At 48.1% G+C, this 14,028-nt stretch overlaps 1 protein-coding gene across 4 annotated transcripts in view; it reads left to right on the top strand.

The window, feature by feature from the left end:
- The window catches only part of LOC137327143 (E3 ubiquitin-protein ligase Midline-1), a 213,268-nt gene that overhangs the window by 180,710 nt on the left and 18,530 nt on the right, over window positions 1-14,028 (top strand). The gene's annotated exons all lie outside the window — the stretch shown is intronic.

Genomic DNA, 14,028 nt, shown 5'->3' with positions numbered 1-14,028 from the left:
GTTAGATTGCTGTTTTACAGCCAGTTCACAAAGTGTATAAGTGACAGTGGAAAGAGAAAATTTGATTTGGATTCAGAACAGATTGGGGTCGATTTTAATGGGAGGCGAGATTGGTGGGTGGGGCTCACATGCTGGCCCAGAGAGATTTTTAGCTCCTGCTTCTAACTTTAATGTTGAAAGGTGGGAGTCCCGCCCGCACCCGGCAGGAATCAGTACCTGGACCAGGAGCGGGATTTCAGGCGGCAGGAAGTTTAAGACCCGTTCCTGCTCCTCCGAGGCCACAAGCAAACCTTAAAAAAACAAAGGAAAATTTAAACATATCTGGGCCTCTTCTGGCCCTACATTCAACTCTGAGCACAGCTCCTCTGCTCAGGCCTCAGGTTAAAGTAGCAGTCGGGCCTGATGATAACATTGGACCTGATTTGCATATCTAAAGAAGGACCCCGCACGGTTGTCTTTTCCGCCTGAAATTTAAGATTGCAGTCGTCCATATCTGGGTGAGAAAGGAGTGGGTGTGATCTCCCACTTCATTTCAACTGCCCCCTCCCCCCTCACCGCCTGATTTTGTCGGGGGGAGGTGGTGGTGAGGCGGGAGTTAATCCCCCCCCTCCACCCATTCATTCTGGACAGCATCTGAATGGTTCGTTTCAGTTGTGGGAAGGTTCCGATTGGACGCCAATATAAAGCCCACAGTGGATGCATAGGTTTGCTCAACATCTCAACTTTAGACGCATCACACTAAGAACACTCTGGTGGGGGGGTTCCTGAACGGTCGCCGTAACTTCGTCGTAAACCCCGGATAAATCCATTTACGTCAATCTTCTGCCAAGGTTATGTGGGCCGGACAATCCCTGAGAAAATTCCTGCCGATATATATATATATATATAAAATGTACATGGTAAGAATATATTTAACATACCGTGTACATAAAACATACACGCTAGGTAATTTCTATTTTACATACATACCAATCTGGAAAACCAAGAAAGAGCTGACTAACAGGTTAAAAAATATAGGAAGATAGGAACAGGAGTCGGCCATTCAGCCCCTCGAGCCTGTTCCACCATTCAGTTAGATCATGGCTGATCTGTACCTCAACTCCATTTACCTGCCTTTGTTCTATATCCCTTGATGCCCTTTCTTAATAAAAATCTATCAATCTCAATTGTGAAAATTTCAATTGACCCCCAGCATCCTCCCCTTTTGGGGGAGAGAGTTCCAGATTTCTACTACTCTTTGTGGGGAAAAGTGCTTCCTGATTTCAGTCCTAAATGGCCTGGCTCTAATTTTAAGATTGTGTCCCCTTGTTCTGGATTCCCCCACCGGAGGAAATAGCCGAGGAGCAGAGTTCACACGTGATATGCAGCATATGGAGTAACATAAGGGTTTGTGATGGGCATGGGAAGGAAGGGAAACAGATGTCATGATGAACTTGCAGCTGACACCTGCCCTTTGACTTGTTCATCTCATTTGATTGAAGGAAAGCCAACTATGAGGGAATGAGGATGGTGCTAAGGGAGATAAACTGGAGAAAAATATTGCCAAAGGGGTCGAACAACAGCAGGCAATATTTACAGGAGAGATCAATAAAATTCAGGAGAAATATATTCAACTAAAAAAAAAGACCAAACTAGCCAAGAATGAAATGCCATGGATAAATAACGAGGTGAGGATAAAAATTGAATCTAAAGAAAGGCATACGCAAAGTATTAGTAAACCTTATTGAATTCTTTGAAGAAGTTACAGAAAGAGTAGACAAAGATAGTACCGTGGATGTGGTATACAGGGACTTTCAGAGGACGTTCAATAATGTCCCACATAAGAGACTCATGACAAAGGCCAGGGCATGTAGAGTTGGGGGCCAGGTAGCGGGATGGATTGAAAGATGGTTACAGAACAGAAAACTGAGGGTAGGAGTTAAGGGAAATTTCTCGAACTGGCAGAAAGTGGGAAGTGGTGTCCTGCAGGGATCCGTGCTGGGACCATTGTTGTTCACCATGTACAGAAATGATTTTAACTCGGGTATGGTGTTGAAATTTACAGATGATACCATATTGGGTGTAAAACTAATAATGAGAACTCCACCAAAATACAGGAAGACAAACAGGCTTGCAGAGTGGGTGGATAACTGGCAAATGAAATTTAATATAGCGAAGTGCGAGATGGTTCATTTTGGTAGGAGGAATAGAAGGCCACATACTCCTTGAAAAGTAAGAAACTAAATGGGATACAGGGGCAAAGAGATCTGGGAATACAGATACAAAAATTGTTAAAAGTAGCAACACAAACATAGAAATATAGAAAATAGGAGCAGGAGTAGGCCGTTCGGCCCTTCGAGCCTGCTCCGCCATTCAATATGATCATGGCTGATTCTCTATCTCAATACCATATTCCCGCTCTCTCCCCATACCCCTTGATGCCTTTTGTGTCTAGAAATCTATCTAGCTCCTTCTTAAATATATTCTTACAACACCAAGTTATAGTCCAACAATTTTATTTTAAAATCCACAAGCTTTCGGAGGCTTCCTCCTTCCTCAGGTGAATGTGGAAATGAAATCCTCAAACCTATCGCATTTATAAATCACAGAACAATGCCTGCTGATTACAGATAGTCTTTTCAACTGCCCGTTGCCAAGGCAACCAAAGTGTTCAGACAGATAGGTGTTCCCTACAGGGCCACCGGATATACAAACGGCCAGAACTAAAAAAACAGATGATGTGGAGATGCCAATTAATAAAACAGAATGAGAGAGGCAGAAACATAGAAACATCCAGAAGGAAAAGACAGCAATTGACCCGTTATATTAAAAACAGATAACATTTGTTCGCTGGTGGGGTAACGTGTAGCGTGACATGAACCCAAGATCCCGGTTGAGGCCGTCCTCATGGGTGCGGAACTTGGCTATCAATTTCTGCTCGACGATTTTGCGTTGTCGAGTGTCTCGAAGGCCGCCTTGGAGTACGCTTACCCGAAGGTCGGTGGCTGAATGTCCTTGACTGCTGAAGTGTTCCCCGACTGGAAGGGAACCCTCCTGTCTGGCGATTGTTGCGCGGTGTCCGTTCATCCGTTGTCGCACCGTTTGCATGGTCTCGCCAATGTACCATGCTCTGGGGCATCCTTTCCTGCAACGTATGAGGTAGAAAACGTTGGCCGAGTCACAGGAGTATGAACCATGCACCTGGTGGGTGGTGTCCTCTAGTGTGATGGTGGTATCTGTGTCGATGATCTGGCATGTCTTGCAGAGGTTACCATGGCAGGGTTGTGTGGTGTCGTGGACGCTGTTCTCCTGAAAGATGGGTAATTTGCTGCGAACGATGGTCTGTTTGAGGTTGGGTGGCTGTTTAAAGGCGAGTAGTGGAGGTGTGGAGATGGCCATAGCAAGGTGTTCGTCGTCATTGATGACATGTTGAAGGCTGCGGAGAACATGGCGTAGTTTCTCCGCTCCGGGGAAGTACTGGACGACGAAGGGTACTCTGTTGGTTGCGTCCCGTGTTCGTCTTCTGAGGAGGTCTATGTGATTTTTCGCTGTGGCCCGTCGGAACTGTCGATCGATGAGTCGAGCGTCATATCCCGTTCTTACGAGGGCGTCTTTCAGCGTCTGTAGGTGTCCATCGCGTTCCTCCTCGTCTGAGCAGACCTGTCGCACCTCTCGCACACTCCACAACCATCTCATACACCAACTCTACAGCAGACGCCACAACCTCGAAACTAAGATAGAGTCCATAATCTCAACCTGTACTCAGGACACAGCAGACCAGCTACGAGATACCGCCAAACAGACGAGGCAACGGAACTACGCTGCCTACATGAAAACCAAGAGCAGGAAGCTTGAGAAACTCGGCATCACCACCAGCATCGACCAAGCTTCCCCTGGTACCACGGTTGCAACCACAGGGAAGTCTATCGTCAATTTGTCCGACCACACCCTTCAACCAGACGAAATCGAAGTTCTCAGCCGAGGGCTCAATTTCTGCCCCACTACCAAAATGGACCCCATCAGTCTCGCGGCGGACACAGAGGAATTCATCAGGAGAATGAGGCTCCAGGAATTCTTCCACAAACCCCAAAATTCCAGCAGCGAACCCAATGAGACAATCGACGATCCGGAACAGCAGACAGCGGGATCCACGGTACAGCAAACGAAGAGGAAAGAGTCAAACTGGACTCCTCCGGAGGGTCACTGCCCTCAGCTTGACATGTATGCTCAAGCTGTCAGGAAATGCGTCAATGCCAGATTCATCAGGCGCACTCAGAAGACAGTCCAGAATGTCACCCGAGCACAACGCAACGCCATCAACGCTCTCAAGACCAACCGCAACATCGTCATCAAACCAGCGGACAAAGGAGGAGCCATAGTCGTACAGAACAGAACGGACTATTGCAAAGAAGCATACTGACAACTGGACAACCAGGAACACTACAGACGGTTACCCGCAGATCCAACCAAAGAACACACCCACCAGCTCAACAAACTGATCAAGACCTTCGATCCAGACCTTCAAAGCATCCTACGCGCTCTCATCCCACGTTCCCCCCGCGTGGGAGACTTCTACTGCCTCCCAAAGATACACAAAGCCAACACACCCGGACGTCCTATCGTATCAGGCAACGGAACCCTGTGTGAGAACCTCTCTGGATACATCGAGGGCATCCTGAAACCCATCGTACAGGGAACCCCCAGCTTCTGTCGCGACACTACAGACTTCCTACAAAAACTCAGTACCCACGGACCAGTTGAACCAGGAACACTTCTCACCACGATGGACGTCTCGGCACTCTACACCAGTATCCCCCACGATGACGGCATCGCTGCGACAGCATCAATACTCAACACCAACAACAGCCAATCTCCAAACGCCATCCTACAACTCATCCGCTTCATCCTGAATCACAATGTCTTCACCTTCGATAACCAGTTCTTTACCCAAACACACGGAACAGCCATGGGGACCAAATTCGCACCCCAATACGCCAACATTTTCATGCACAAGTTCGAGCAGGACTTCTTCACTGCACAAGACCTCCAACCAACACTATACACCAGATACACCGATGACATTTTCTTTCTATGGACCCACGGCGAAGAATCACTAAAGAGACTACACGATAACATTAACAAGTTCCATCCCACCATCAAGCTCACCATGGACTACTCCTCAGAATCAGTTTCTTTCTTGGACACACGAATCTCCATCAAAGATGGGCACCTCAGCACCTCACTCTACCGCAAGCCCACGGACAACCTCACGATGCTCCACTTTTCCAGCTTCCACCCTAACCACGTCAAAGAGGCCATCCCCTATGGACAGGCCCTGCGAATATACAGGGTCTGCTCAGACGAGGAGGAACGCGATGGACACCTACAGACGCTGAAAGACGCCCTCGTAAGAACGGGATATGACACTCGACTCATCGATCGACAGTTCCGACGGGCCACAGCGAAAAATCGCATAGACTTCCTCAGAAGACTAACACGGGACGCAACCAACAGAGTACCCTTCGTCGTCCAGTACTTCCCCGGAGCGGAGAAACTACGCCATGTTCTCCGCAGCCTTCAACATGTCATCAATGACGACGAACACCTCGCTATGGCCATCCCCACATCTCCACTACTCACCTTTAAACAGCCACCCAACCTCAAACAGACCATCGTTCGCAGCAAATTACCTAGCTTTCAGGAGAACAGCGTCCACGACACCACACAACCCTGCCACGGTAACCTCTGCAAGACATGCCAGATCATCGACACAGATACCACCATCACACGAGAGGACACCACCCACCAGGTGCACGGTTCATACTCCTGTGACTCGGCCAACGTTGTCTACCTCATATGTTGCAGGAAAGGATGCCCCAGAGCATGGTACATTGGCGAGACCATGCAGACACTGTGACAACGGATGAACGGACACCGCGCAACAATCGCCAGACAGGAGGGTTCTCTCCCAGTCGGGGAACACTTCAGCAGTCAAGGATATTCAGCCACCGACCTTCGGGTAAGCGTACTCCAAGGCGGCCTTCGAGACACTCAACAACGCAAAATCATCGAGCAGAAATTGATAGCCAAGTTCCGCACCCATGAGGACGGCCTCAACCGGGATCTTGGGTTCATGTCACGCTATACGTTACCCCACCAGCGAACAAATGTTATCTGTTTTTAATATAACGGGTCAATTGCTGTCTTTTCCTTCCGGATGTATCTATGGGCTCGATTTTACCAGGCCAGCGGGTTGGGTTTCGGAAGCGTGGTCAACACGCTCGGTGAAATTAGTGGGTTGCCCGCGCGATCGTAGCAGGCAACACACTAATAGGAATCAATTAACTGCTCCTCCGGGGTCCACGCTGCTGGTCTGCGCGTCGGGCGGGCTGTGCATGCGCAGTACAATCTGTCAGCTGGAGGCGCTCTATTTAAAGGGGCAGTCCTCCACTGACAGATGCTGCAACCAATGGAACAAATTACAGCATGGAGCAGCCCAGGGGGAAGGCTGCTCCCAGTTTAATGATGCCTCACCCCAGGTATGATCAGATGGGGTGAGGAGGAGGGCGAAGACATAGATCTTCCACCCGGCGGGCGGGAGGAAGCGGCCAGCCTCTGCCACCAAGAAGGCCTGGCTCGAGGTGGCAGAGGGGGTCACCTGCGCAACCAACATATCGCCCACCTGCATACAGTGCAGGAGGCGCTGCAATGACCTCAGTAGGTCAGCCACAGTGAGAACACGAAGTCTTTCCCCTACACTCCATCTGCCACAACACTGCCCCAACCCCACATCTCCTTCGGCACCGCCAACACTACTCTGTCACATCACCCCTCATACCCACTCAAACCCCATCCTCATCTTACCTCCACCTACTCACCTCGCCAGTACTCATCCTGCCACTAACACGCGACCCAATCCTCATACAATCTCATGGCTCTATCCCATACTCACCCTCTCGTGCATCTCCCTCACGGCCAGCCTCACTCAACCTGCCACCACCTGTGCTGCAACCACAGGGCATGCATCACATATGTGCAGTAGGCAGCGTAAGGCAAATGTTTCGTGAGCATGAAGGGGGTGCACAAGGGTGTCGGAGGGTTTGCCATGGGTGTTACCTATATTGAATTTCAGAGCAACAAACAGCACACATTATATTGGCACCACCACTGCCATGTCTCCGCGAATCCTGTCTGTTGTGTCCAATAATGACCGCTCCTGGGTATCACTATGAGGACCCACCACTGATGCCACCCATCGTGTTACTGCAGAGTAGGTGCAGGTGTATTTGCAGGGCTCTTCCGCGCAGACGACTGAGAGACATCGGCGGTGTAGCCGGCTGCACCCTGGAAGGATGCGGAGGAGAAGTTGTGGAGGGCAGTGGTGACTTTGACAGGTAAGCAGTTGGTGCTGGGGCCAGCCAGGAGCAGCTCGGCATGAAAGAGCCTGCAGATCTCCACGACTACATGTCGAGCGAATCTGCGCCTCCATGTGCACTGCTGCTCGGAGAGGTCCGGGAGATGCGCCTTGGTCTGTGGACCCTGTGGCGAGGGTAGTGCCCTCTGCGATGTGTCTCTCTCTGCGGTAGCCCTCCCTCCTGCTGTGCAGGTGGGCGTGCAACAGCACCGTGTTGGGGGGCTCCACGTCTCTGCGGCGGACGGCGTGGACTGCGAGGCTGCTGGGGCTGGTCATGCTGTTCGTCCTCCGAGGGTGTCCACGCACCACCCATCTGGCAGGTGTTGGTCTGAGGGGTTGTGCAGGGTAGGTGGCTTTAATTGCCTGCGGGATTCCCACCAGCGGGGGCCACGCACGCAGCCCCGCATGTCATCGGGGAACCCGGAAGTGGTCGGGATCGCGGCGCGATCCGGTCACGTGACCGCATATCGGGATTTTCGGGGCCCCCCCGCTGGAAACCCGCAGGAAACCCGACCCTAAAATCGAGCCCTATGTTTCTGCCTCTCTCGCTCTGTTTTTTTAATTGGCATCTCCACATCATCTATTTTTTTAGTTCTGGCCGTTTGTATATCCGGTGGCCCTGTAGGTAACACCTATCTGTCTGAACACTTTGGTTACCTTGGCAACGGGCAGTTGAAAAGACTATCTGTAATCAGCAGGCATTGTTCTGTGATTTATAAATGCGATAGGTTTGAGGATTTCATTTCCACATTCACCTGAGGAAGGAGGAAGCCTCCGAAAGCTTGTGGATTTTAAAATAAAATTGTTGGACAAGAACTTGGTGTTGTAAAATTGTTTACAATTGTCAACCCCAGTCCATCACCGGCATCTCCACATCTTAAATATATTCAGTGACTTGGCCTCCACAGGCTTCTGTGGTAGAGAATTTCACAGGTTCACTGCCCTCTGAGTGAAGAAATTTCTCCTCATCTCAGTCCTAAATGTCCTACCCCGTGTCCTGAGACTGTGACACCTCGTTCTGGACTCCCCAGCCAGGGGAAACATCCTCCCTGCATCCAGTCTGTCCATCCCTGTCAGAATTTTATATGTTTCAATGAGATCCCCTCTCATTCTTCTAAACTCGAGTGAATACAAGTTGATAAGGCCATAAAGAATGGGGCTCATTTCTAGAGGAATAGAATACAAAAGCAGGGAGGTAATGTTAAATTTACATAGAACCTTGGTTAGATCACAGTTGGAGAACTGTACAGTTCTGGTCTCCATACTACACAAAGCATATTGAAGCATTGGAGAAAGTGCAGAAAAGATTTGCAAAGATGATGCCAGAATTGAGAGAATCAGGAAAGATTGAGCAGGCTTGGGTTCCTTTCTCTGGAAAAGAGAAGACTAAGAGGAGACCTTATAGAGGTCATTAAAATTATGAAGGGGTGCAATAGAGTGGATGTGGAGAAACTCTTTCCACTTGTAAGTGAGTCCAGAACAAGAATATAAGATAGTCACTAACAGATCAAATAAAGAATTTAGGAGGAATTTCTTTACACAGACAGTATTGTTAAAAGAAAGAAAGACTTGCATTTATATAGCACCTTTCACGACCTCAGGGTGTCTCAAAGCGCTTCACAGCCAATGAAATACTTTTGAAGTGTTGTATTGTAGGAGACGTGCCAGCCAATTTGCTCTCAAGTTCCCTCAAACATGTGATAATGACCAGACAATCTGTTTTAGTGATGTTCTTGCATGAGGGACAAGGGAATAGAGAGATACTGGGGCAGGGTGGAAAGAGATAATTAGAGTGGGAGGAGGCTCATGTGGAGTATAAACACCAGCATAGGCCAGTTGGGCCGAATGGCCTGTTTCTGTACTGTAGATTCTATGTATGTAATTTCTGACTGCCTCTCCTGTGTGCCTTCCTCGGAGCCCTAGCCCTTCTTCCTCATAAAGCATGAAAGGCCTGATGATAGGACAGCCATTACCTGTAGCTGATCTCCCCAAGTGCAAACAGTGCAAATGGCCTCTGGTTGCTATGAGGTGCAGTCAAATCCAGGTAGCAGCACGCAGACTATAATGGGGAAGCGAGAGAGTGATAGCGTACCATGTGGGGCTCTCAGTAAGGATGTGAATGAAAGAACACTTGGAGATGAAGGCTGGGAGCTGGGAAGTCCCCTGCGTAATCTCTTGGACATTAATGGTAAGCTCTTGAAGTCCGTCACATTGAGGGGAAGGCATTTGTGAGCGGGTAGCATGCTTTCTTGGAAAGTGTGACTGACTCCTCTTAACTTGCCTGGCCTGGTGAGGTCATTAAATGTCTTGTGGCACTGAGCAGTTATGTTGGGATGGGGTCCATGGATGTAGCATTTATTATTTTAAATGGGTTAATGGCCGTACTAAAATAGGACATGAAAGAGCTACGGATGAACGTGCAGCGTCATGACCAATGTTTATTTTTTGAATTCTTTGATCCTACACTCACATTAAGATCATTTTGACCCAATACTATATTTGTAGATCCAAACCTTTTGATATCAGTTTGTTTGACATTACTAAATTCTGATTTGTAGGATAATTATGTTAAAACCCAAACTGTATCTGAAGGCTGGCGGCAAGATTGTGCTCCCAGATACATCATTGCAGCCAACTGTTTGGATTGATCAATGGATTAACATGCATCCCAATCATTCATTTCTTTTTCATCTCTTAGTCTAGTTGAATCTACACTTGAGAATTTAAATTTCCCGGTTTGCATATCATAGTCTTGTGTAACATTACAAGTGCGCCAAATAGTGACATGGGCCAACTGGCTCGATACCAAATTGGATTTGGATTTACAATGAGGTGTTCTTAGTTAATTTTCACAGCAGCTTTTATTTCTAGGGGCTCTGATCCATGCTAAATCTACAACAGACATAGGCCCTGAAATTACGCCATGTAAAATAAATGGGTTGACACCTTGTCAGCCATGGCTCAGAGGTAGCACTCTTGCCTCTGAGTCCGAAGGTTGTGGGCTCTTGAGCCAGGGACCTGAGCCAATAATCCAAACTGACATTCCCAGTGCAGTACTGAGGGAGTGCTGCACTGTCGGAAGTGTTGTCTTTCATTTGAGACTTTAAACTGAGGCCCCATCTGCCCTCTCAGGTGGATGTAAAAGATCCCATGGCACTATTTGAAGAAGAGCAGGGGAACTCTCCCTGGTGTCCTGGCCAATATTTATCCCTCAACCAACACGTAAAAAAGCAGGTGATCTGGTCATTTATCTCATTGCTGTTTGTGGGACCTTGCTGTGTGCAAATTGGCTGCTGCGTTTCCTACATTACAACAGTAATTACACTTCAAAAAAGTACTTAATTGGCTGTAAAATACTTTGGGATGTCCTGAGGTCATGAAAGGCAATGTATAAACACAAATTTTTCTTTCCTTTCACCTAGTTTAAAATAACAGAGACAAATAATATTGAATATTGAGTATTAATAGCCCATGGCATAATTTCAGTCAAAGTTGGGAAGGAAATTATTGCGAATGGGCCAATGACCAAACCAATTATTAGGATTTTTGTTGTACAGTCAACGTTCAAGTCTAGTCAGTTCTGTCACAGAATAGACTTCAAACAAGAGATATATTTTTCCCTGAACTTGTCCATCCTTCATTGTCTTCAGGAAGTCTGAACACAAACATCTTTGAAGGTGGCAGGAAAAGTTGATCAAGCTGTTTTTAAAAAAAAAAGCATACGAGATCCTGGGCTTTATAAATAGAGGCATAAAGTACAAACACAAGGAAGTTAAACTAGACCTTTATAAATCATTGGTTCGGCCTCAGTTGGAGTATTTTGTCCAATTCTGGACACCACACTTTAGGAAGGATGTCAAGGCCTTGGAGAGGGTGCAGAGGAAATTTACCAGAATAGTACCAAGGACTTCAGCTATCTGGAGAGAGGAGAGAAGCTGGGATTGTTCTCCTCAAAGCAGAGAAGGTTGTGGGGAGATTTAATAGAGGTGTTCAAAATTATGATCGAGTAAATAAGGAGAAACTGTTTCCACTGGAAGGGGGAATCAGTAACCAGAGGACACGGATTTAAGACAATTGGCAAAAGAACCAGAGGGGAGGGGAGATGAGGAGAATTTTTTTTTACGCAGCAAGTTGTTATGATCTGGAATGCACTGCCTGAAAGGGTGGTGGAAACAGATTCAATAATAACTTTCAAAAGGGAATTGGATATATAATTGAAAAGGAAACATTTGCAGGGCTATGAGGAAAGAGCAGTGATAGTGGGACTAATTGGATAGCTCTTTCAAAGAGCTGGCACAGGCACAATATGCTGAATGGCCTCCTGTGCCATAAGATTATATGATTGTACATGTACCTCCTGCATTCTTAATAACATGACAAAGACCACATCTTACATTAGGAAGAATATAGGCACCACAATCTCCACCTGCACATTCAAAGCCCAGACTCCATTCTAATTCTCCATATATCTGAGGGAACTATTCCGGATAGTGCTTTTATTCTGAAGCACAGGCTTTCTGAACATGTTCCATGGCATCAGATGTTTCAATATCACAGAACACCGGCACTATGCTGACTTGCTGAAAGTCTGCTGGCAATCATTCAGGGTGTAAGAAGCAGGGCACCACTGGGGTCAAATTCCCACAGGAGAGAGGGGGGGTTCTCCCAACCTCCTGCCACAACTTCAACTGAGACCCTCTTCCCCCCCAGAAACAACGATATCAGCCTTTTTATTTGTTCACGGGATGTGGGCGCCGCTGGCAAGACCGGCATTTATTGCCCATCCCTAATTGCCCTCGAGAAGGTGGTGGTGAGCTGCCTTCTTGAACCGCTATAGTCCGTGTGGTGAAGGTTCTCCCACACTGCTGTTAGGTAGGGAATTCCAGGATTTTGACCCAGCGACGATGAAGGAACGGCGATATATTTCCAAGTCGGGATGGTGTGTGACTTGGAGGGGAACGTGCAGGTGGTGTTGTTCCCATGTGCCTGCTGCCCTTGTCCTTCTAGGTGGTAGAGGTCGCGGGTTTGGGAAATGCTGTCGAAGAAGCCTTGGTGAGTTGCTACAGTGCATCTTGTGGATGGTACACACTGCAGCCACTGTGCACCGATGGTGAAGGGAGTGAATGTTTAGTGTGGTGGATGAGGTGCCAATCAAGCGGGCTGCTTTGTCCTGGATGGTGTTGAGCTTCTTGAGTGTTGTTGGAGCTGCACTCATCCAGGCAAGTGGAGAGTATTCCATTGCACTCCTGACTTGTGCCTTGTAGATAATGGAAAGGCTTTGGGGGGTCAGGAGGTGAGTGACTCGCCGCAGAATACCCAGCCTCTGACCTGCTCATGTAGCCACAGTATTTATATGGCTGGTCCAGTTAAGTTTCTGGTCAATGGTGACCCCCAGGATGTTGATGGTGACGGATTTGTCGATGGTAATGCCATTGAATGTCAAGGGGAGGTGGTTAGACTCTCTCTTGTTGGAGATGGTCATTGCCTGGCACTTGTCTGGCGCGAATGTTACTTGCCACTTATCAGTCCAAGCCTGGATGTTGTCCAGGTCGTGCTGCATGCGGGCACGGACTGCTTCATTATCTGAGGGGTTGCGAATGGAACTGAACACTCTACAATCATCAGCGAACATCCCCATTTCTGACCTTATGATGGAGGGAAGGTCATTGATGAAGCAGCTGAAGATGGTTGGGCCGAGGACACTGCCCTGAGGAACTCCTGCAGCAATGTCCTGGGACTGAGATGATTGGCCTCCAACAACCACTACCATCTTCCTTTGTGTAGGTTTGACTCCAGCCACTGGAGAGTTTTCCCCCTGATTCCCAGTAACTTCAATTTTACTAAGGCTCCTTGGTGTCACACTCAGTCAAATGCTGCCATGATGTCAAGGGCAGTCACTCTCACCTCTGGAATTCAGCTCTTTTGTCCATGTTTGGACCAAGGCTGTAATGAGGTCTGGAGCTGAGTGGTCCTGGTGGAACTCAAACTGAGCATCGGTGAGCAGGTTATTGGTGAGTAAGTGCCGCTTGATAGCACTGTCAACGACACCTTCCATCACTTTGCTGATGATTGAGAGTAGACTGATGGGGCGGTAATTGGCCGGATTGGATTTGTCCTGCTTTTTGTTAACAAGACATACCTGGGCAATATTCCACATTGTCGGGAAGATGCCAGTATTGTAGCTGTACTAAAACAGTTTGGCTCGAGGCACGGCTAGTTCTGGAGCACAAGTCTTCAGCACTACAGCCGGGATGTTGTCGGGGCCCATAGCCTTTGCTGTATCCAGTGCGCTCAGCCATTTCTTGATAGCATGTGGAGTGAATCGAATTGGCTGAAGACTGGCTTCTGTGATGGTGGGGATATCGGGAGGAGGCCGAGATAGATCATCCACTCGGCACTTCTGGCTGAAGATGGTTGCAAACGCTTCAACCTTGTCTTTTGCAGTCACGTGCTGGACTCCGCCATCAATGAGGAGGGAGATGTTCACAGAGCCTCCTCCTCCTGTTAGTTGTTTAATTGTCCACCACCATTCACGACTGGATGTGGCAGGACTGCAGAGCTTTGATCTGATCCGTTGGTTGTGGAATCACTTAACTCTGTCCATAGCATGTTGCTTCCACTGTTTAGCTTCACCA

Source organism: Heptranchias perlo, chromosome 11 (assembly GCF_035084215.1).
Source record: "Heptranchias perlo isolate sHepPer1 chromosome 11, sHepPer1.hap1, whole genome shotgun sequence".
Classification (NCBI taxonomy): Eukaryota; Metazoa; Chordata; class Chondrichthyes; order Hexanchiformes; family Hexanchidae; genus Heptranchias; species Heptranchias perlo.
The sequence above is the reverse complement of the archived record's forward strand: the minus strand, read 5'-3'. Positions and strand labels throughout refer to the sequence as shown.